Below are 21702 nucleotides of genomic sequence, written 5' to 3' on the forward strand. Positions count from 1 at the left end.
GAAATTAAATCACTTTTTCCCCCAGCAAACATGATTTTATCAATTAATAACATACTTCAAAATACAAATTGTAACATCACATGTGAACCTACATGCTTTTCCCTATTTATCCCCTTTTTCCCCCCAGAAGGGGGGGAAGAATCCCAGGTTGGAGTTTTTAAATGTTCTCTGTCCTAAAATCACACTGAAGGTCTGTTATGTTGCACCTCAAATGTTGTCAGCCAGCAGATAAAATTTCCGAGGAATGTAGTACAGGAGAACAAATCCAATTCAGTCTTCACTGACTATATCAGCTCAAGCTCTTCAGCACCCACACACTGCTCTACCAAAACTGGGAACACAAACTCTTCCCCGCACTGTAAGCACACTGTGGCACAGGGGGAGGGCTGTCAGAGAGCTGATCATACTCATCCTCTGCTGCAGGAGGACAGATGCTGCCCCAAGACACGAGCAGGCAAATCTTGGGCTGCTCTCATATGCCACCTGGGCACAAGACTTGCACGTTGCCTGAGCAGTGCAGACGTGTCATATCACATCCTGAGCAATCCATCCCGCTGGCTGCTGCGGGAAGAGCAAACATTTAGTTCTACACGCATGAACAGAGCGCACAATCTGACTGAGGTCTGTATCTGTCCTGTGGCTATACATGTTCAAAGAAGCATAATCACCATATGTATTAAGTTGCAAGGCGGTGAGAACTCACCAGTGCATTGTTTAACGCAAATCATTTATCAGCCAAATAAATCTAACCATGTGCAGTTTGTGATTTCAAGGACTGCGGGAGGGTTACCACAGGAAAGGCAGTACAGAAAAGGAAGAGATGAGGCAGGACACCACAGCTGTCTCTTGTGAAGCACATATAGTGCTCTTTTCTCACTTGCATGAAATACCTAAGTTGTTACTGCCACAGTCCAGCCTATCCCAAATTTTTCAGATTAGAAAAATATTCCTTTACATTGCTACCTCAAGTAGCCATCCAGATTTTGATGTTATCCTTCAGATATCTTTTTCTAAAGTGTGAAGAACATTTCCTACATTAGACATATATGTGACATCCCCCTTCTGATACAGTGAGCCCTAACAATTAAAGCTTAGCCTGAGAACAGTCTATCCAAACTTGTAACAATACACACAAATAAAACATCTTTTCTCTGTTAAAAAACACAAGACTAGCACAATGCTGTATCCTGAATATTTTGTACAGTGACTGAACTATTGTTAGCACAGATTTCTTTTGGGCCTTGTGAAAAACTAGCTTTTCATTGCAGTATGAGTTCATTTATTGTTACATTCTACAATCCACATAAAGTTTATGGCATTTTTTCTAATACTATGATAAATATTTGGTACTGCATTATAAAATAGCAAACAAATGATAATTTTACCTTCTGCTCTGTATTGCTATAATTACTTCCCTTAGGAGCACAACCTAGCCTTTTGTCACTTTGATAGCACTGTTATTCTCAAACAGAAGCAGCAGAACAACTAAAGGAGATGGATTAATATGTAAAGAGCTTTTAATCACAGGCATGAACATACCTAAAGCAGCAGTGTCATTCTTCTTCCGAATAGGGTGTCTGTGGCTCCACATCAGACATTTTAAATTTTCTAAACTACTGAGTAAGAAAATCTGAATTCTGGCTCTGTTTTAGACAAAAATAAGTAAATTAGAATTGCAAGCACCAAAGAACCAGCAGCTATGCACTAACCAAACTGTGATAAGCAGTCAGCCATTATATACTGAGTGTATTTATGCTTTGCCATTGTCACTGTGGGGTTAAAATAACTGTAAAATATAGGTTACATGTAATAGAATCAATGTCTTCTTCTCTTCTTGCTATTTCTTCTATCCCAGTCCTATACAACAACCATTACTGCCTACCTTTACTACTTAACTCTGCTTTGAAGGGGAGGGGGTGCATACTGCAGGAACACTAGATATCACCTGATGGTACCATAAAATTCCACTTTGTTAGCAAAGCAATTACTCCCACCTTTACCTGTCCCCCCCTTCAGAGATGCTTGAGATCACCAAAAACAACAGTGAAAAACTGCAGGAAAAAAAACTATCAAAAATAAATCCACCTTACATATTTCAAGTGTATGATATCAAGAATATTCATAACTTAATCTCAGTCTTCTTTAATCAAAGGGTCGTTTCCTGTACAAGACTAAAGAGCATAGCACAATATGTACCATCATTATGTAGTGTTTGGGAAAGAAAGATTCATTTGCAGGGAGGTTATAAAAGATAGTGCTGGAAACGTGCTACATTTTTCCTCTCTGTGAAAAAATTTGTCTTCTTACATTATTTGAATTCTTTATGTTATACAAATTATTTTTGCATGTAACCATGGATTCTAAATAAAAAGAAGAATAAAGGTTTGAAAAAACAACCTAATGAATAAGTAAACCAGTTAAACATCATAATGCAATATCTGAGAAAATTACACATTAATCTAAATAGGAACTTTGATGTTACAGATCTACAAGACCAAGATTTGCCATTTTCTGGCGTCCAAATGCTTAACTGAGCAAATATAACACTACTTTAAAGCCAGCCTTGCAGATGACACATTAATGAGCTGAGACCTGATTTAAATAGTATTTCACCCTTCCGAAGAAAATTTGGCTCACTATTGACTTCTTGCTTTAATACAATACAATTACTACTTAGAGGAGGGTCTAGTAGATAACATCGCTTTTTGTTTGAAGTCCATAGCAATACTGCCACTGATTTCTATGGACAGTATTGCATCTTGAATACGACAAATATTTTTAACAATTGTTAATAAATCAAAAGTAGCCCAAAGAGGAATCTGAGTACTATCATTAAATATAATTAAATCAACTAAATTGATCTCAATCAATAAATTAAATATAATTAAATCAACTAATCTCATGAAAGGCAAAAATATGAGCAATTGAAATCTCAGAATACTGATGTTTTGTAACCTTTTGGGGGAGGTCAGAGGGGGGCAGCCTTTGGCATTCTGGTTGCTGCTCTAGTTCAGCTTCCCAGAAGACAAGCATTTATAGTTAATTACCAACCTCAATCATATTTGCATATCATTTTTCCTAAAACATCCTTTCAAGCACTACTTTCAAGATGAAATTCAGTTTTATTTTCAGCTTGAACTGAATACTGTAATATGCACTCATAAGATAGCATTTTTATGACATTTCTGATTTTATAGGTCACTGAATTAGAAGCATGATGAAAGGACATGACTGGACCATTGCTACTGAAAACAAGCTATCAGCTGATATGAATCAGCTGTAAGGAAATACTCCAATATCTGTCACATCCATTGCCCCCAAGTGAGTGAACCATCATCTTGCATTCTTTTACCTTGGAGATATACGTTCTGTTGCATTCATGGCTGCACAACAGGATCATGCATCCAGAGGCTCAAATACAGTTAAATCAAGTCCTTGAGGTTTCTACCCTCTAAAAACATCATTTCTTACATTTCCTCCCCCGAATGTTGGAACATTCTATTAACATTTCTTCACAGAACTTCTCACAGAATAAAACATTGCTTCAACGTGTAAAAACATACTAAGTGAATTAGCCACAGAACCTAAAGATGCTTCCTCTACAAAACCAATTTATCATAGTTCAGAATTTGTGGGAAAATTCCAGTTTTCTTGCTCTGCCACCACAATGGGATGGAAAATTCCTAAATTCCTTTTGACAAGTAAGGATTTTGTTTTCAAAAATCCAGAAATGATAATGGTAGAGATATGAGAAGCTTTATATCCTTGTGTGGATTTTTAATGTGTCTTGACGTAGATTATTTCAAATAAGAAGTTGATAATGAGATGCTCCTCATCAGAATGTGAAAAACTGGCACAGAAAAGCTGTAAAGGAGAAGGTTAAACTTCAGCAGAGTTAAATGAATTTGTATTTGTGGGATTCTGCATTTATGTATACTGGTACTGACAAAGAACATTTGATAAGTCTGATTCAGAACTTTGGTATTACTTTATCATGCTAGTGGATGAAGGAAACAATGGTATAAAACTCAAGATCCCTTGGCTTCTCCTCATGCACTAGGACAAATTTGATTCCAAAGTGGAAACCTTGAAATGTTTGTATTGAGCAGTTGAAAATGCATCCTAAACTACACAGCTTCAAAATTCACTCCAATAAATTTGCTTCATTTTTGATCTTAAGTGGAGCAACTTACAGACCAAATTAACCTGAGGTCAGAAAAGCCTTCTGGTCCTGTCCGTGGAACTGCCATGGTAATTAACAATACTGAAGAGAGGACTAACCACGAGGAGGAAAGAGATTTCACATCTGTCTCTTGATCATTTGCTTTCATCTATCCTGTTTATAGGAGCAGAAGCAGTCAGCTGATTTAGAACTAGCAGATACAGCAAAAAGTATAGTTTGGGGGTTTTGTTTTGTTTTTAAGAAAGAAAAAAAAAAGTATGGAAGAAGAATTGTGACATTTGACATCTTATATTTTAAAAGCTTTTCATTCCTTGACATGTAAGAGAAAATACAGATGAGGAAAAGAATATATCCAATTAGCGCTGCAATATTAGATACCAGCCTACAAACAACATCCTGCACTTCTTTAGGTGAAGGTACCAAGGAAAATCCTGAGAATGAGCTTGTAGCTATGATTTTTATATATCTTTATTGGGTACATAAAAGAAAATTGCTTAAACAAAAGGCAACACATGAGAGGCAGAAACAGATCTCCATCTGTCAGGGTCTAACTCTAATCTAGCTCTTACCATTCTCTTCTTGGAAAGAAAAAAATATGTTCATAAAACAACATGTAAATCAAAGTTATCACAGAGTCAGTGATAGCACCGTCCATATCAAAGGATGTAGCTTGGCAGTTCTGGTCTACGCTGTTTTGCTCAGCTCTTCATGTTGGTGCTACTTGTTTCCTCCATGAATAATGCTCTTTTGGGCTGCTGAAATTCCAAATACACCTCTGTAATATCTCCAGTTGTGAAACTAACATGTCCTAATCTATCTGGTCAGCTCAGATTCAGTTAAGTACCTCATAAAGATAATTAAATCCAAGAAAAACTAGCATCTCATGCCCATGTTGTCATACATCTAGACAATTATATGCACTGTCTTGTAGCTACAAAAGTTTTAGGTCATGTCAACATGCGTTGTAGCATACAATCTGGTTGTGATTTCTTCTATTTTAACAAGAGTGACCACGCAACCAAGTACCTTACTCTGTTTTCTAACAAGCAGAGTTTCAGCTGACAATACCACGTGCTAGAACAGACCCTGGATGGCCTGTACTTCGGTTTGGCAATTCATAAGGATCAAACCAATCTGTACTTACTACACTTAGTACTTAATAGAGAATTTATGCAGCAAGCTATGTGTTTAGGAGTGGCAATCTGACATCTTATTTCAGGACTGTGGAAATAATACCCATATGAATGACCACAGAGTAATTATTTTACAGGATACACAACTACTTTGGTTTCAGACCAAGGCCCTTAAATTTCTTTAAGTATGCTAACATGTATCACATTCTTTTTCATATACTGAATGATGTCGAATATTAATTTTAACATTTGCTTAACAGCATCATTTACCTCCTTTCAGGGAAGCTGGCCTTTCCTAGATTGTTTCCGTATTTTCACAGAGTTTGGCTTTTTTTCCTCTACAGTTTATTTTATCTACAGCAGTTCCTGTTATTCTATGATAGCATGTCTGATGATATGATAGTTTTATTTCCTGGCATATTTTCAGCCCTAGAATATGTAATTTCATTTCCTTAAGCAATCCTGTCTAGTTTACAGGCATATTTAGTAAGCACGTTCCCCCGCTGTGCAAGCTGAGACACAAACACCTGTGTACGTTCAATGTGACTAGGTTGTATATCCTTTATGGGAACTTTAGTTACAGTGTACTGGTTTCTGCATGACTGGGCAAATTTATAAGCGTATAAGATTCATTTGTCTTGAAGGTGATAATGTAGTCACTAGATAGAACTGTCTATGGAAAACTTCTCACAATTACTTTCCTCTGCTGAAAAAAAATACATTTTGTTTCTTCTCAGATATTTTCCATTTTTACTTTCAGAGCTCAGCACACCTGAGCTCACTTCTCACAATTACCTTTCCAAAAACTGGACAGATTAAGACAGTGTTTTGTTTCATGATTTGTGAAATTATCTTCCTTTTTTTTTTCTTATATAAACTTAGTTTGATTATATTATAAACTGCTGCTTAGATTCAAGGCTAACATTGCCCTCTATTTTGTCCAGTTTTAGTCTGATCTCATTCTCTGCAGCAGACAATTTCTCATTTCTTTTTCCACAACCAGTCAGGATATTCTGGCAATCTCTCTTCTTTTTTTTTTTTTTTTTTAACCACAGTCCTCCATTATAACAGTTTCACAGTAGAGTTGCCACCAGCCTCAAAACCTGCTTAAGTCTCAAATCTTTCAAAACATTTCTAAAGTTTATTGATCTTGTTTCGCTTTGAAATCTCTCAAAAATTCTTTCCACAAAGCATACTATCATTCTTCTTTCTTTAGCACAGTTTGATAACTGGATTACATACCACTTATTAAATACATGCATTTCTGTAACTTCACTGACTTACAAGAAAACTTTTATCCTTGATCCTACCCAAATTGTCTGCAATGGTTCTTGAGTGATTAAGACTGTCCAAAGTTTGTTATTCAATTGCCTTTCCCATCTACCACTCTATTTCTACTTCCAGCCTTGATAATGATCAAAGAAAATTCCAAGCCAGAACTAATACCAAAGGCAAGCCTTTATTCTGCCTACTGGAAACTTAACACTCAGAAAGAAAAACAGAAGTAGTATCTTTAGCCATGCAGCTGATGTATTTCTCTAAGACTACTGCCTAGGAGTTGCTCACAGGAAAAAAAAAAAAAAAAAAGAAACAGGAATGTTATTTTTTGCTGACTTTTCATTCTAAGAAGGGATGTTGCGCAGTGAAGTCCATTTTACACAATGCTTTTCAACAAACGGGTGCGGCTTTTCAGCACAGAGCTGCACTTCAAATGTAGGTCAACAGAAGGTAAGACTGCATAAAAGGATCATTGCTAAGAAACGAAAGCCAACCAGATATTATTCATCAGTATTTTTGAATTATAGGTAACTGTAAATACAATGCGAAATTATAGAAAATGATGAAAGAAGTATTGAAAGGTTGTGGACTTTCAGCAATAGAATTGCTTATACTGGAGTGTTTCATCATGAAAATATCCACTCTAAAATGTGTAGATAGCTACTTTCTTAATCCTCCTTAATAGTCCACTGTCATTCAGACACCTTTTTTGCTGATCTCAAAGAGCTTTGTTCATCCAATTAAACAACACCAGAGAAAAGAGACAGTATGCTCTGCCTCTGAAATACAAAAATATCTTTTCAGAAATATGAAAAATGTCCTTTTCACCAGTAAAAATTTCAAAGTGTGAATTCTCATCAGCTTCACCTAAAATGCCCTAAAAAATGGAGCCCTGCTGAAAGAAACCCAGTGCTTCCTAACTTACTAAGCACAGAATCATTATTTTTTTTTATTTTATTTTTTAAAGTATTAAAAGTTAAATGCTTGAAGGGGCAGTATGTTCCATATCTCTAAAACAGTGAAATTACTCTGATATGTTCCTGGATGCCCACACATTTCACTGCTACCAAGGATGCACGGCTAAGCAAACACTGCTTATGGTCAATGACTAACAACATTGGTTTATATTCAAGGATCACTTGAGGCTCACTGAGTAACTCCAAGCCTCACTTACGAACCAGCTATTTATGTGTTAAAAGGAGGCCGCAGTACCTTCCTCCCAGATTGTTTTGTTTGTCCAGGTGAAGCTTATAATCAAAGTACAACCTCTTATTATGTATCTACAATAGTAGAAAGTTTAAAAAGAACATAGATTTTCTACCTCTAAAGGACAAAGCAAAGAAATATATTGTACTATTTTAAGCACGTTCTATTATTTAACTTCTCTTCCTTGTTATATTACATCACCTATACTAATGCACTGTTAGGTATAACATAGCTAAATCAGAACATAACTAAGTCAGAACACTATTAGGTATAATGTAGCTAAGTCAGAAAATAGTATTGGCAGGGCTTTAAAGGGAATATCTAAGGCCACATCCCTATCCCAATCCAGGATCAAGAATGCCTGAACTAATCTGAGATGTATGAGATGCATGTCTAACCTCTTTTTACATCCCTTGATTGAGGTTCCAGAACTTCCCCAGACAGTCTATCCTTTTGCTTCAAGCCTACGACGAGAAAGCTCATCCTGTTGTCTAACAAGGTGTCTAATTCTCCTTACTGCAGCATCAGTCACAATGAGGAAAAGGAGTGCAATGTTAAGTGGTAATGTGGATGAAGTTCTGAGTGCTTGGCTGAGAATTTCCCACTTAAGTCAACAGGAAAAGTTCTTTTAATGTGATTTAAGCAGTTTAAGGGCCTTTAGTCACTGCATACAAGTCATACGCACAACCTGCTTCAAGCATGCAGTACTGCAGCAGATTTGTAGACTGCTTATATATTTGACAGCCTGCACTTACCTGACCAAAATAAAACTGAACCAAACAAACAAAAAACCAGGTCATGAAGAGAATTTACTCCTGAGAACCTATAAAAGAAATTACTACAATTGTTCAATGGTAATACAAGTTCATGGTCCGGAGAGACTTTCCTCTGAGTTGAGCTATGACCTTCAACAAATCAATCAAATTGAAAATAGCTTGTGAAAAAAAAATTCTTCATTTTCTTTTTTTTTTTTTTTTTTTACTGGACAAGCTCAGAATCAGAAGGAATCCACTCAGACTTCAAATGCTGCTGACAGATGAAGCAAGAGACATCTTATCAGTGTTCCTGGAAAGTAGAGTGCTGTCAACTGCAAGGTTTTTCCTTGTGAGGAGGAACAAACATGCAATTAAATTCAGCTGGTGTTTATTGGTTCCCTTAAGAAATAACTAAATTTAAGTCACACCATGGACAGTGAAAACTGGCAGTCCAAAAAGAACTTGAGATACAGAATTTTAGTTAAAAAAAAGAATCGAGATACAGTCAGAACTTGGATTCTGCCTTGAAAAAGTAACTAACCTTGATTCTGACAGTTCTACAACTGCTTTATATTAAAGTCAGTGAAATTCTGCTGGTAACAGACATCTGCGTACTTAGTTGTTGTACACAGTTTTGAGTATATTTTTGTTGTTTTTTAAGCAGAATTAGATTTACCACTGTTTCCAGCTCAGTTCTTGTATGGGCTGTATGACAACTGGGCTTACAGGGTGTGAAAGTAAAAAACCCACAACTGTGCATCTAGCAGCTTTAATCCACACAAAGCCAAAAATCAAATTTTAATCAGCGAAATAGCTTGAGAAATCATGTTCCCATATTATGTTTCTGATCCTGTGGAATTTCATAGCAAAGCTACTATTGACTTTAAAGCAAACAGTTAAATTTGGCATCCTCAGACCTTTTTCCAACTAATTTCTCTAAGGCGGGGTCTCAAAATGAGCAAAAAATTGATGTGTTTTTCAGTCATGTTTACTCAACTGAATGAGGTCGATATGACTGAAAAGTTCAGTTTAGGAGCCGGCTGTAAAATGTAAAGCCACGATAGCTGACCAAATTAAAGATATGGTATTCATATTAAGTTCATTCAACTGAGCAAACAAGATTGCTTATGAAAGCGTACCCTATTTTAGCAGTCGCACGTCATGTTGATTTGCTAGCAGAAAAAAGTAACAGAAATATTGCGTGCAAAGCTATGACTTACATACTGTACCCAGAAAACTAGTCTTTTATACGTTTTCTATCAGCATTTCACAATTCACAGCAAAATGCAAGCTGTGATAAAGAAGGGAGTCTATGGACTATTTATGATTTTGGTTTGAGACAGAATTCCCTACACTTTTAAAACTACAAATACTACTTCAGTCACAAATTTTGTGGACTTTTTTTATCTCCACTTAGAATCGGGAATTTGAAGATTCAGAAAACAGTGAATAAGTAACATAATAACATACAAATAAGTAATATAGTAAAATTAGTTGTAATACACCCCAGCATGTAACTTAGACTCAGTGTTGTTCTATTTACTTTCAAATACCCTGCAATTTTAGCAGAAAAGGCTACCTGACTCAGATAAAGCACATACAAGGAAAAAAAAAAAAGCTAGGGAATATTCTAGGTAATTCAGACCAAAAAAAAGTGAAGAATCAAAGCATACAGAGACTTCTATCATTTGTCAGGATCTGCATGTATCTTCTACCAGCTGTACTTGTTCAGAGTATCGTTTTGAAAAAAAAAAAAGTCACAAATACGTTCAATTTTCTCTAGTCCACCAAGTAGTACATAAAATAGTAAACAAAAGCTCTGGAGAACAGCCTGCTTTAGAAACAGAGACACTGAAGCATCAGCACTGGTCCTAGAAGCCTGGGCAATTAGATGTGACACTCCATTTCCTTACTGATGTAGGAGGCAGAGTGCCTAGATGTTAAGCATTAGGGTCAAAAATGAAATGAAATAATGCTGGAATGTATCTAAACCACAGAGATATGGATGCTAAATGCAGGAGCTTGGTGTTTGGCCTGTTCAGCCATGCGCAATGAAGACCTGAATATTAAAAGCAATAAACCTTCATAAAGAAAAAAGCTTACAACTTGGACATTCAAGTTCAAGACTTCTAAATACCTTGGGTGAAGAAAAAAAAAAAAAAACAGACCAGTTCACTTAAAGATTTTGAGGTTAAAGTTTAAGTGGAAAAGACAAAACTCATGAAAAATCAGAGAAAATAGCCTCTTCTTTATTTCTAAGACTGAAAGCGAAGGACACACCTTTAAAAGGAAAATGTTTTAGAAAAGGTTTGGCTCTTGAAGAAGCAAAGGGAAGCAACTCTTTTCCCTAGAGTCAAGAAATACCATGGTCAGGGCACACAGTGAGAACTGAACCACCTAAGGCTTTATCCGTGACTTTGCTCTTGACATTTATGCACTAATGCCAAGGCACTTATTTTATCTATCAATTCTTATTTATAATACAAGCTATTCAATAGTCTGGTACAGTGAAGTTTCAGGCCCTGTATTACAATAAGGAACTTTCAGCAGTGGAAGAGTAAGACTGTGAGATAAATGTGGGTTGGTGTTTAGAGAGCACATCAAAAGACAGAAAGGAAAACGTACCTCATTCAGAAACCCATATATCATTCCACTGCAGTCAAAACAGGGAGCAGCAGAATTATTTAAATACGTTATTTCTGCATTAAAAAATAAAAATAATAATGAAAATTCTTTGTTCAGAATCCCAGAATGGTTGAGGTTGGCAGGAAGCTCAGGAGGCCATCTGGTCCAACCCCTGCTCAAGCAGGGCCACCCAGAGCAGGCTGCCCAGGACCGTGTCCAGGCAGCTTCTGAAGATCTCCAAGAAGGAGACCCCACAGCCTCTCTGGGCAGCCTGTTCCACCCACACAATAAATACGTGCTTCCTGATGTTTAGATGGAACCTCATGTGTTCCAGTTCGTGCCCTTTGCCTCTTGTCCTAGCACTGAGCACCACTTGAAATAGCCTGACTCCACCTTTATTATACCCTCCCTTCAGGTGTTTATAAACATTGATGGGATCCCCTCTGAGCCTCCTCTTCCACAGGCTGAAAAGGCCCAGCTTTCAGCCTCTCCTCACAGGAGAGAGAAGACCCAGTAGTGGACAAAGTACTCCAGGTAAAGCCTCACAGGTACTGAGGAGAATGGAAGGACCACCTCTCTTGACCTGCTGGTGATACTTTGCCTAATGGAGGTAAGAATACAATTAGCCTTTTTAGGGGCAAGGGCACATTGCTGACTCATGTTCAGCTTGGCGTCTAACAGGACTAACAAGCCCTGCCCTGGTTCACAATATATTTTTGGACTTGTGTCATTTTTATATGGGCTTTTGTACAAGGATGCATTCCATTGTGTTTTGTCAGAATGACAAGACAATGCTGCACTTACTCCAGTTTTATCAGTGCTTGTTGCGTTAACTGCTCTGATATATCAGTAGATCCTACCAGACATACCTTGAGATTACTTGTTATACATCTAACCAAAAGTGTGTCAACTCACATACAGCTAGTACAGTGGTCTCCACCTCCCTGATAAGCACCTGTTGTTTGATAGGACAAATATTTTTGGACCATCACTACTCACTGTAAGGAAGACAAACAGCCTTCCAGATTTCAGTGCTTCCTTACAATCCAATCACAACTGACAGTGTTTTAAGGAAAAAGGAAAACTGTCTTAAGGGAAACAGGTACAGAAGTCTGATTTCGGAAAGCATCATAGAGGGGCTGTTACTAAAACAAAGTATTCTTTGATCTTTGTTAGCATGAAAGTAAAAACAAGAGGAGAGAGTTAAATTCATGCTTGTACCAGAACATGTGACACGTGTGACCACTTCCAGAGAGTGGTTTTCATCAGAGCCCTCACTATACCAGGAGACATGGAAGCCTAACAGTGTTCTTTATTGCATATGTTATCACACTTTACTTTATTTAGCAAGGCAGATTAAGGCAGCAGGGGAGATGCAAAGCTAGGAAAACATATACCTGTAGCAGTGAGAATGTATTATCTCAGATTTTAATGTGACAGTTGCTATTGTACCATTCCTTTAACTGCTAGTAACATTTTATAGTTCAGTCTATTCCGCATTACATTTTTCCTACAGCATACTGTATTCTTAAGGTAACAAGCCACTGTCCTTGAGCTTTAAATCTGTTCCTAAGTTCCATGCTTAGTGGTTCACAATTCCCCCTTTGGATCTGCATCTCTTCAACAATATTGAAAACAAGAAAGTAATTCCTTTATAAACTTTTAAAGTTAAATATATTTGAGTTGAAGTAGTTAAGACTGTATGACATGCATCCTGTGTACTATGTAATTTATCAGCATGAAATGTATTTTATTTCCACAACTTTGAAGATTGCTGAGTCTATCATCTTCTCTTCTATTGCTGGTTAAATACCCTCCAGTGCTGCATCTGTAAAAGATACAGTAGTACTGTACCAGATGAGAAAAACTTGAGATATTCCCTTCAAAATCAGCTGAAGATGCATGAAGTAAACAACTTTTAAAAATCTATAAATAGACATCAGGCTAATAGTTATTACATTCAATAATTTAGCATGATATGCATGACAGCTTCGACCTCCAAAATAATTTAGCGCCTTGAGCTGAGATTAAATGCAGAACATTAATTTTTCCCTCTGGTTGTCAAGCCAACCAAGAGGCCCGTCAAATCCATTTAAATAAAGCCTGCATCATGTAATAATATTAAAGGGGATAAAATATTAATATGGGACTGGGATAGAACAGTGGACAAAATAGCCGCAGTAAGGCAGCTTTAATTTACTACATTAACAATGTCTGTGCTGAAAGCAGGATTTAAAGGTCCAAAGGAACACACATTTGAGTTTATATGCTCATTTGTAAAACATTACTGATTTTCAATTGCTGAGAGTATTTACCATTATCATGTAGAAAAAAATTATGGTTCCTAATTTCACTGAACTGATGTAGGAAAAAATATTGGACCAAAGTTTGCCCCACATAAGCAGATGTTATTTCAGTGACAGCAGTACAGCTGTATCCATTTAATGCCAGTAATGAATTTTCTTCCTTCTGGAGGATGTGTCATGCAAAGCTTCAATTGTTCATAATAAAGAAATGGATTGAAAGGGTAGACAGACTCATGGACCAAAGACAAGCAACTCTAAATATTAGGCTACAGGTGATTTACCAGAACATAGGTTGTGTTATCAGCACAGAGCTATTTGGAAAAAGAAAATCAGGTAGAATAAAATAAATCTGAAGTTTACTGTCAAAAAACACACCTGCAGATTTAGACATTTAATTTGCATGATCAATGAGATTTATCATTTACAAAGGGAATGCCAAAAATATATGACATGAGGAAATGGCCTCAAGTTGAGCCAGGGAAGATTTAGATCAGATATCCAGAGTAATTTCTCCACAGAAAGGGTGGTTAGGCATTAGAACAGGCTACCTAGGGAAGTGACGGAGCTGCCAGCCCCAGAGATACTTCAGAGACTTGTAGATGTGGCACTAAGAGAAATGATTGAGTTATGGACAGGATAGTACTAGGTTGTTGGTTGGACTAGATGATCTTAAGAGTCTTTTCTAACCTAAATAATTAAAAATATTCTGTTTATGATCATAGAATGTCACACTAACTCCACTATACTATATTTTTTTTATTTACTCTTTCCAAAGAATTTACTTTTCTAGATACAAAGTGAGGATCCCAACAAGAAAACCGTTTTAAGATTTTATCACATATCAACTAAATTCATACACATCCTGCACATTGCAAGTTCACAAGTGTTGCTGATGACTGTCCCAAAGACATGATCAAGGCCTGAGTTCTTATTTAAGAATAGTTTTCTCTATTACTTGTAAACATTTTTATTACAATGTTGTTCCAATTAGTCTTCTGCATAATACAGTGCAAAATCTTGATTCCCAGAAGAAATGGAAGATTAAACAGTAGTCCTGATCCAAATGCAAGGAGTCACATGAGTAGCTACGCTGAATTCAGTGTAATTACAGACATTTGTAAAATTAAACAGTCACAGAGCCCACAAAAATATGCAACACAGCAATGGAAGACCTACCAAAAATTGCAAGAGGGCAAATGGAAAAATATATACAGAGAGCACTTCACATGAAACATGGATAGGTTCTACATTAGCTCTAAAGAAAGCTTCACAAAGCAAAATATGCAAAGTAGCTGAGGGTTGAGACTTACCAACAGTGAGCACAGGAGGATGTCTGGGTGGGCTTGGAAGTGTATTGTGGCATGGCACGTTTTCCCCCAAACATGCTGAATTTTCTTGCGCAAAGCCTGCCCATCAAGCCTAGCCAAGTTTGTTATATTTGACTGAAGAATAAGGACCTTAAGAGACTAAAAGATGGGACTGTCAGGTATTCTTTAAAACACATTCAGTGCAATCTCATTCAATCATAACATTATGGCTTTTAAACTGACAGATGACACAGTTCAGTGTAAACTAGATAACAAAAAGTTCTTAGTGGGTATGTTTAAATGGTTGTTGTAGGCCATCCCTGATGACTATTTAACTAGATGTTGTAGCCAGTATCAGTTCTCATATTAGCTGTGGTGTGCTTCTTTTTGTGTCCATCCATACTGCTCAGAGCACATAGCACTCATATGCCATATCCACATCACAAATCAACCCACCAAGTCCTCTGATGCACAAGTATGTTATGTAAGTGGCCTATCACGTGCACGTGATCTTGTTTCTCAAACTTAGATTGCTCACACCTTTCCTGCAAAGTCAGCATGCCACAATACATCAGGTAACCAGGGATAATGATGTATGCTCCAGAGATGTTTAAACTTCACTCATTTTGATTCTGATGAAAACCCACCACTCATGCTCTGTATAGACAGATGTTTTTGCTCCTCATCCTTTCTAGTGGGAAAAATAGACTATTTAATACTTGAACTGATTGCTTTGATCCAAGTTTTAATTAACTCCAAATGATGTCTAGACTACACACATCTTAGTGCTGCAAAACCAAAACAGCTGCAACTTTGACTCCATGTTCTTCTAATGAAGGAAGGTTTTAATATTATTACATTTTGGAGGTTCTTCGTCTGCTGGAAATCTATCCCTTCACACTGTTTTCATGGGAGTGAGAGGGATATAAGTTTATGCTTAAGAAGCCTCCTTGAAATAGCATTTCAGAAAGACATCACTGTTTACAGAAAGAAGAATGAAACTAAACCTGAATCTATTTTCCAAATGCATTTTGAAACCAACTGAGGCTGATTTAATTGATAAATATTTAGTAAAGTGTAAAAAACATGGAAGTTTTATAAAAGTCACATGTGCTGAAGCTAATTTGTTTGATGATAACATTCTTTTTTTTTTTTAAAAAAAAGCAGATCTTTTTGCTGACCATTTGTATTTCACATTTGTCCTTTTGTAGTTGTCCTTCACAATTAAAGTTACGGTGACAGAAACATGCAAGGTGTTACAGTCTTTTGGTGTCAGCTATGCAGATAGAAAAATTAATACCTAAAGAGAAAGTTTTTCTTCAGTATCAACTACATCCTTATCTATAAAACCTTAAAATATGTGCATAAAAAAAATCAAGGGCCAACGTAAAGATATCTAAACTTCCAGATGCTATAATTGGAGCAGGGAAAACTCCTGTATTCATCACAATTATCTTAACATTCTCAGAATGACTGCTTTATCCTTGCATGTCCTAAGGCAGAATACTTTCCATAGCTACTTTCAGCATATGATCCAGCTTTACACATGTTAATTCCTCTGTAAAGACCATAACATACCTAAGGAATTATTTGTCAATTTGACTTCATCTCCAACAAACATGTTTAAAGGATATTTCTAATTTTCAGGGAAATCTGTACTTAGCATTTTTGATCTGCAAAAAATATTCAAAGTTCCACTTTGACTGAGCTTACATTTGACCATCAGTGCTTCATCTCAATGAGTGCCCTCAGCACATCCCAAAACTATGCAAGGAGAGTAAAAAGCTACAAAGCATTTCCCTGCATATCTTAGCACCTTGACAGGGATAGCACCGGACTGTGCGCAAAAAAAAAATCACCTTGAGAAAGCCTGGGAGAACAGAACTACAAGCTGCAACACAGCACTTTGGCCGTACAGAGCATGGGATCAACCAATTGCAGTAATAACATGAACTCCTGGAGTACTCGGTCTTGAACATTTATAGAAGATGTACAGGTAATTTTTTTTTCCACTTTCTTTTGGAAGTGCTGAAATAGCTCTGGGGTTGCTTTGTATCCTGGATGATTTCCATGCATTTTGTGTTTTGCCTGTTCAGGTATGGTGCCAGGTTCATCAGTGTGCACCTCCACGCAGTAGTACTGTTGACATATTGCTATTCCTTTGCTTGTAGGTAAGACAGAAGCACATCTAGAATTTCTCTTTATTATATACTATGAATTGGGAAAAAAATTAAAAAGAGGCAAGTTTTATACTAGATCCTGAAGGCAGTGATATCTGCAGCTGTCCAAGACCATGTCAGCACTAAAACATATTCACTGTCCTTCTAAGAGATTCCATGTTTTTGACAAAGTTGCACAATAGATCATGACAGTTGGATCCTACAGCAAAGAAGTGCCTCTTGGATTTGTTTCTGTTAGGCCCTTTGAAGAGAAGAAACAGAATCTTGAATATGAACTCATGTCAGAGAGGTACCCAAGACAGTATCTTCAGGCAAAGAGTTTACATCATTATATGCCACCAAAGGAAACAGCTACTGCAATTCAAATGGCCAAAACTTTTCTGAGCATACCTGAAAGCAGCAGCCATCCTAAAGCATGACAGATTATCATTACCATCTTCTATTCTTTTCCTCACTACAAAATTAAATCCTCAAAAGACCTGAAACTGGCAGAAAGCCAAGAGCAACTTCAATTGTAGTAACTTGGAGCCACAGCACTTGGATTCATATAAGGCCAGCACAGATCATCTGTTCATGCTGTGGAGAGGATGAGCAGGAAATCAGAAAATGCCTCTATTCCTAAGGCAAAAAGTAAAAGCTTTATCTGTAATTTTAATTACTATTGCCAGATGCAATAAACTTGACCATATAATTTTGAAATACATGTAACTCTAGCTACAGAAACAATACAACATATGTGAGACAGTCCTGTGGCCAACGGTGTAAATGAACAATTCTGGGTCCTTTTTCTTTAAAGGAATCGTTACTACTTAATTGGCATAGAACATTAAATTTTACTAAATATGGTTCAGGTTAGTGGAGCAAAGTCTCTGCTTTTGGGAACTGAAAGGATCTGAAGCACTGAGGAATTAGAATGGCAGCAATGGAGAGAAGCAGACAAGCAAAGCAGAACAGCACTCTACATGGACACGTCTTCTCTTAACTAATCCTCTATTTTTCAAGTAGTAATCTAAACTGAATTTCCAAACTGAACTTACTCAGGCTTACACGCACCTGCTGATCAGTTTCTAAACATCTCCCTTAGGCCCTGATTCATCAATTTAAATATCTACATGACATTAATCAAGGAATTACTCCAATAGTCATACACTTTAAATATCTTTGGAAAAGGTCAGCAACAGATATAAAATTATCCTAGATGTCAATTACATAATGCCACCAATACAAAGCCGTAGTCAGTCACTTATGATCCTCAAATGAGCGCTTTCCTCAAATACGCTACAGAAAGAAATGATAGCATACGTGACAGTAAAACTTAAAGGACAGCTCACTGCCCTCCTTCCATAAAGTGGAAGAGGACATCTATGGAATACAGGGACTTTTAGAACACTGAACCCTTTGGACATTTAAGTGAGCCGAGAAGTTCTGCCTACTTCAGAAAAGCTCAGAAAAAGTCTCCTGCAACCCACTCCAACCTTCAAATACTTGGACAACACAAACCATTTCTGTAATGTCATAGTTTACTAAGTTACTATTGTAAACTTTGAGAACCACCCCCCATTTTTTTGAGAGCTGTAACTTCAGAGTTTTTCAAACCAGAATCTTGAGTTTTTCAGTATTACAACTGTTGGACCACATACACTTCCTTGAATGTTACACTTCCTGATGTTACAGACTCTTACAGTCTAAGCAATTACTGTTATCAGACATGCAGTCTTGGGCAGGAGATTGACATTGCTTCATGCTAATTTATGCAAACTGTTCAGCTACATTGATTAGACTGCCCTGAAGCATTAAGATTTTTTGTTCTTTTACCAAAATGTAAAAACAAAATTTGCTCTGCTTCAATAGATTTATTTATTTTTTAGTGGAAAGAATGGTGCACTTTCAAACTGCCCCTAGATACAAGGCTTCTCTCAGAGACACGTCACAAAGCCTTTGTAAGAAAGGCTCCTTTTTGCACCTTAGGCATAGATTCAGCATTACCGTGCCCAGCAATTATGTTCTCAAAATTGTATTTGGTACAACAGACTGGATATATGTGGATAATTTCAGTCATAAGGTGTTTTCCCATTGTTCACTACTTGCCAATTGATTGAAACCACCTACTAATACAGATTCCACTCTACAAAGTCAGTGGACAACACTTTCAGTTTCCTATCTGAATCCAAAGCCCTCACTTCTAAAATGCCACAAGGTCCAAGTTCTCCACAAGTACACCTGCCTGTTGCTTGATGCCAAATTTGTATTCCTAAGGAACTTAGTGCCCAATCTCTCTCAGGTTTTGTGTTCATACTAATGACTAACAAGATGAGCATAAAGAATACAATCCAGCTTATTCAAGCAAAGTAGTGTTGGTTACAGAAGCAAAGAAAATTAAGAAATTTTGAAATAAAACTATGATGAAAAAGTAAAACACTGTCAATGGTGACCTGAAACATAGGTCAGCCCTTCAGAATTACACCCCAAACTATCTTTCAGCTCTGTATTTTCTCCTATCAGGACTCCAAAATGGGTCCTTTATATCTACAGGCATTTCAGCAACAGGATCTGACTTAGAGCAGAGGAACTTTAATATATGGTACTCAGTTTAGACTACTCAGTTATCTTTTCAATAAGCAAAAAAGGATGACTTGAATTGTTCTTCTCTTGGTTTCTATTCATTCTTCAGTCAGAAATTAACATACCTTGGACAAAAACATGAAGTAAATGAAACCTAGGCTTCAATTGTTTTAAGCATCTTCAGAATACTGCATACTCATTTGCTGTCTCCAGAAAAGCAATGTTGCTTTAACTCTTAAAACAGCAGATCTTTTAAGGTAAAGACTTACTACATCTGATTTGTTTTTACATCTGACTTGTTTTCCTGTCCAAAAAACACAAAGATGGATTTCATCTAACATTTTGCTTTTGGTGCAAATGCAGGAGAGATCCTCACTTGGATTTTGCACCCCACCCCACCCCTTGTTTTTATTTTAAACCAGCTAGTCCATTCACCTTTGTTTTGGAAAGCAATCAAAATCAGGAAAGGCTTTTACTCTGTTGTAACTCTTAAGTTAGAGGGAACAATTATAATACCCTGCAAATATTGAGTCATCAGCTTGTCCCAAAACTACACAAAGATCAAAGATACTACAGAATTGTGAGCAAAAAAGCATGACCCCTAGTCCCTTCGGTCACCATATATAGATTCTGTTAGACTAATTTAACAGCCAGCAACTGCCTAAGCCATAAAAACAGACTCAATACTGTGCCCTAAATATTTTTAAAACAAATGAAAGCTAATAAAGAATAAGCAAACATATCCCTATGTCTTGCATGGGTTTAAGGTTCACCTAGAATGTAGAAAATACTGTGGAAGTCAGTTTCGCATACTACATAGCTGTTTTCAAATGACAGGATCACATATCAAAAGTGAACATTACAATCTTTACACTCCTCTACGGTTGGGCATTCAGCCAAAATATACTGAGTTCAATAATCCTACTTCAGGAAACACCAGACTTCAGTCTCAACTATAATGGTACATAGTTTTGAGGCCTGAGGAGTTTAATCAGCCCTTCAGACATGACTGACTGTAGAAACAAGACCCTGCAGGGTAAGATGGCAGCTAAGCAATAGTACCTCCATGATGGTCTCTTGACAACCAAATACATTTACGGATCTGGCTGTTCCAATTAATTTCAACAAGATATTCAGTCATACCCAAGTCTGATTTAAATGAGATATTCAGAAGACTCCTTTCAGAAGGGACCATCCTGGAAGCTGTCTGGTTTGTGCACCCCAAAACCATTGTGCAAACCTAACCCACAACTGTGAGAATAGCCAGGGGATTCACTTCCAAAATCACTTTCTCCAAACGAAAGTGATATTGTAAATGCAACCTGCCAGAATTAGCTCCTTTTTTTTTTTTTGCACTTTCCATTATACTAATATACAAAATGATGGTGATCATTTTTCCAACCTATGAGGAAAGATTAAATTAATGCTTGCGATACTACGCAAGTGGGAAACAAACTCAAAAGAGACATTGGTTTTATCCATCAACATGGGGGTATTTCCTACATTCTCATACCTTCTTTCATTATAAAGGAAGCTATAAGCTGCAGTACCTAACGACATGTATGACTGTTTTTGTAATACCAGTTTTAATAGCTACTAACAGTTACAGCTCTTCTAAGACGTTTTGTTGTTGTTGTTGTTTTAAAGAGAAGCAGTTCTTCTCCCTAAGGAAGACAGTCTTGACCACAAAACAAATTTGAACAAACAAATGACACCTGTTTCTTCTGTAAATGTCTCACAGAGAATTGATATTTTTACCTGCATTCTGAGACAAGACAAAGTGCGTATAGAGAAGTAATACCTTATTAGATCAACTGACACCACTTAAAGCAGAAGAGTTTTGAGCACATAAGCCTTTTTGAGATCTCCATAATTCTAAGAAGTTTAAGATCACTCCTTATTAGACATTGGAGAATCTAAAGAGAAAAGCATGCTTAACAGGGCATTATATTATCTGGCTTCTAATACAGCACAATATCTAACAATCTTAGGTCATTATGATCACAATTCTCAAAAGGAGGTTGTTAAACAGGTTTGAATTCACACTGCGAACTCTCGGTTCTCTTGGACATGAAATGTTTTCTCTTAGCTACCTTCTTTCATGAACTTTGAAGACAACCATCTTCTAGCTCCTCACCCTGCTGTCAAATTTGGTTGAATCTGATCA

This window comes from Cygnus olor, chromosome 4 (assembly GCF_009769625.2).
Source record: "Cygnus olor isolate bCygOlo1 chromosome 4, bCygOlo1.pri.v2, whole genome shotgun sequence".
Lineage (NCBI taxonomy): Eukaryota > Metazoa > Chordata > Aves > Anseriformes > Anatidae > Cygnus > Cygnus olor.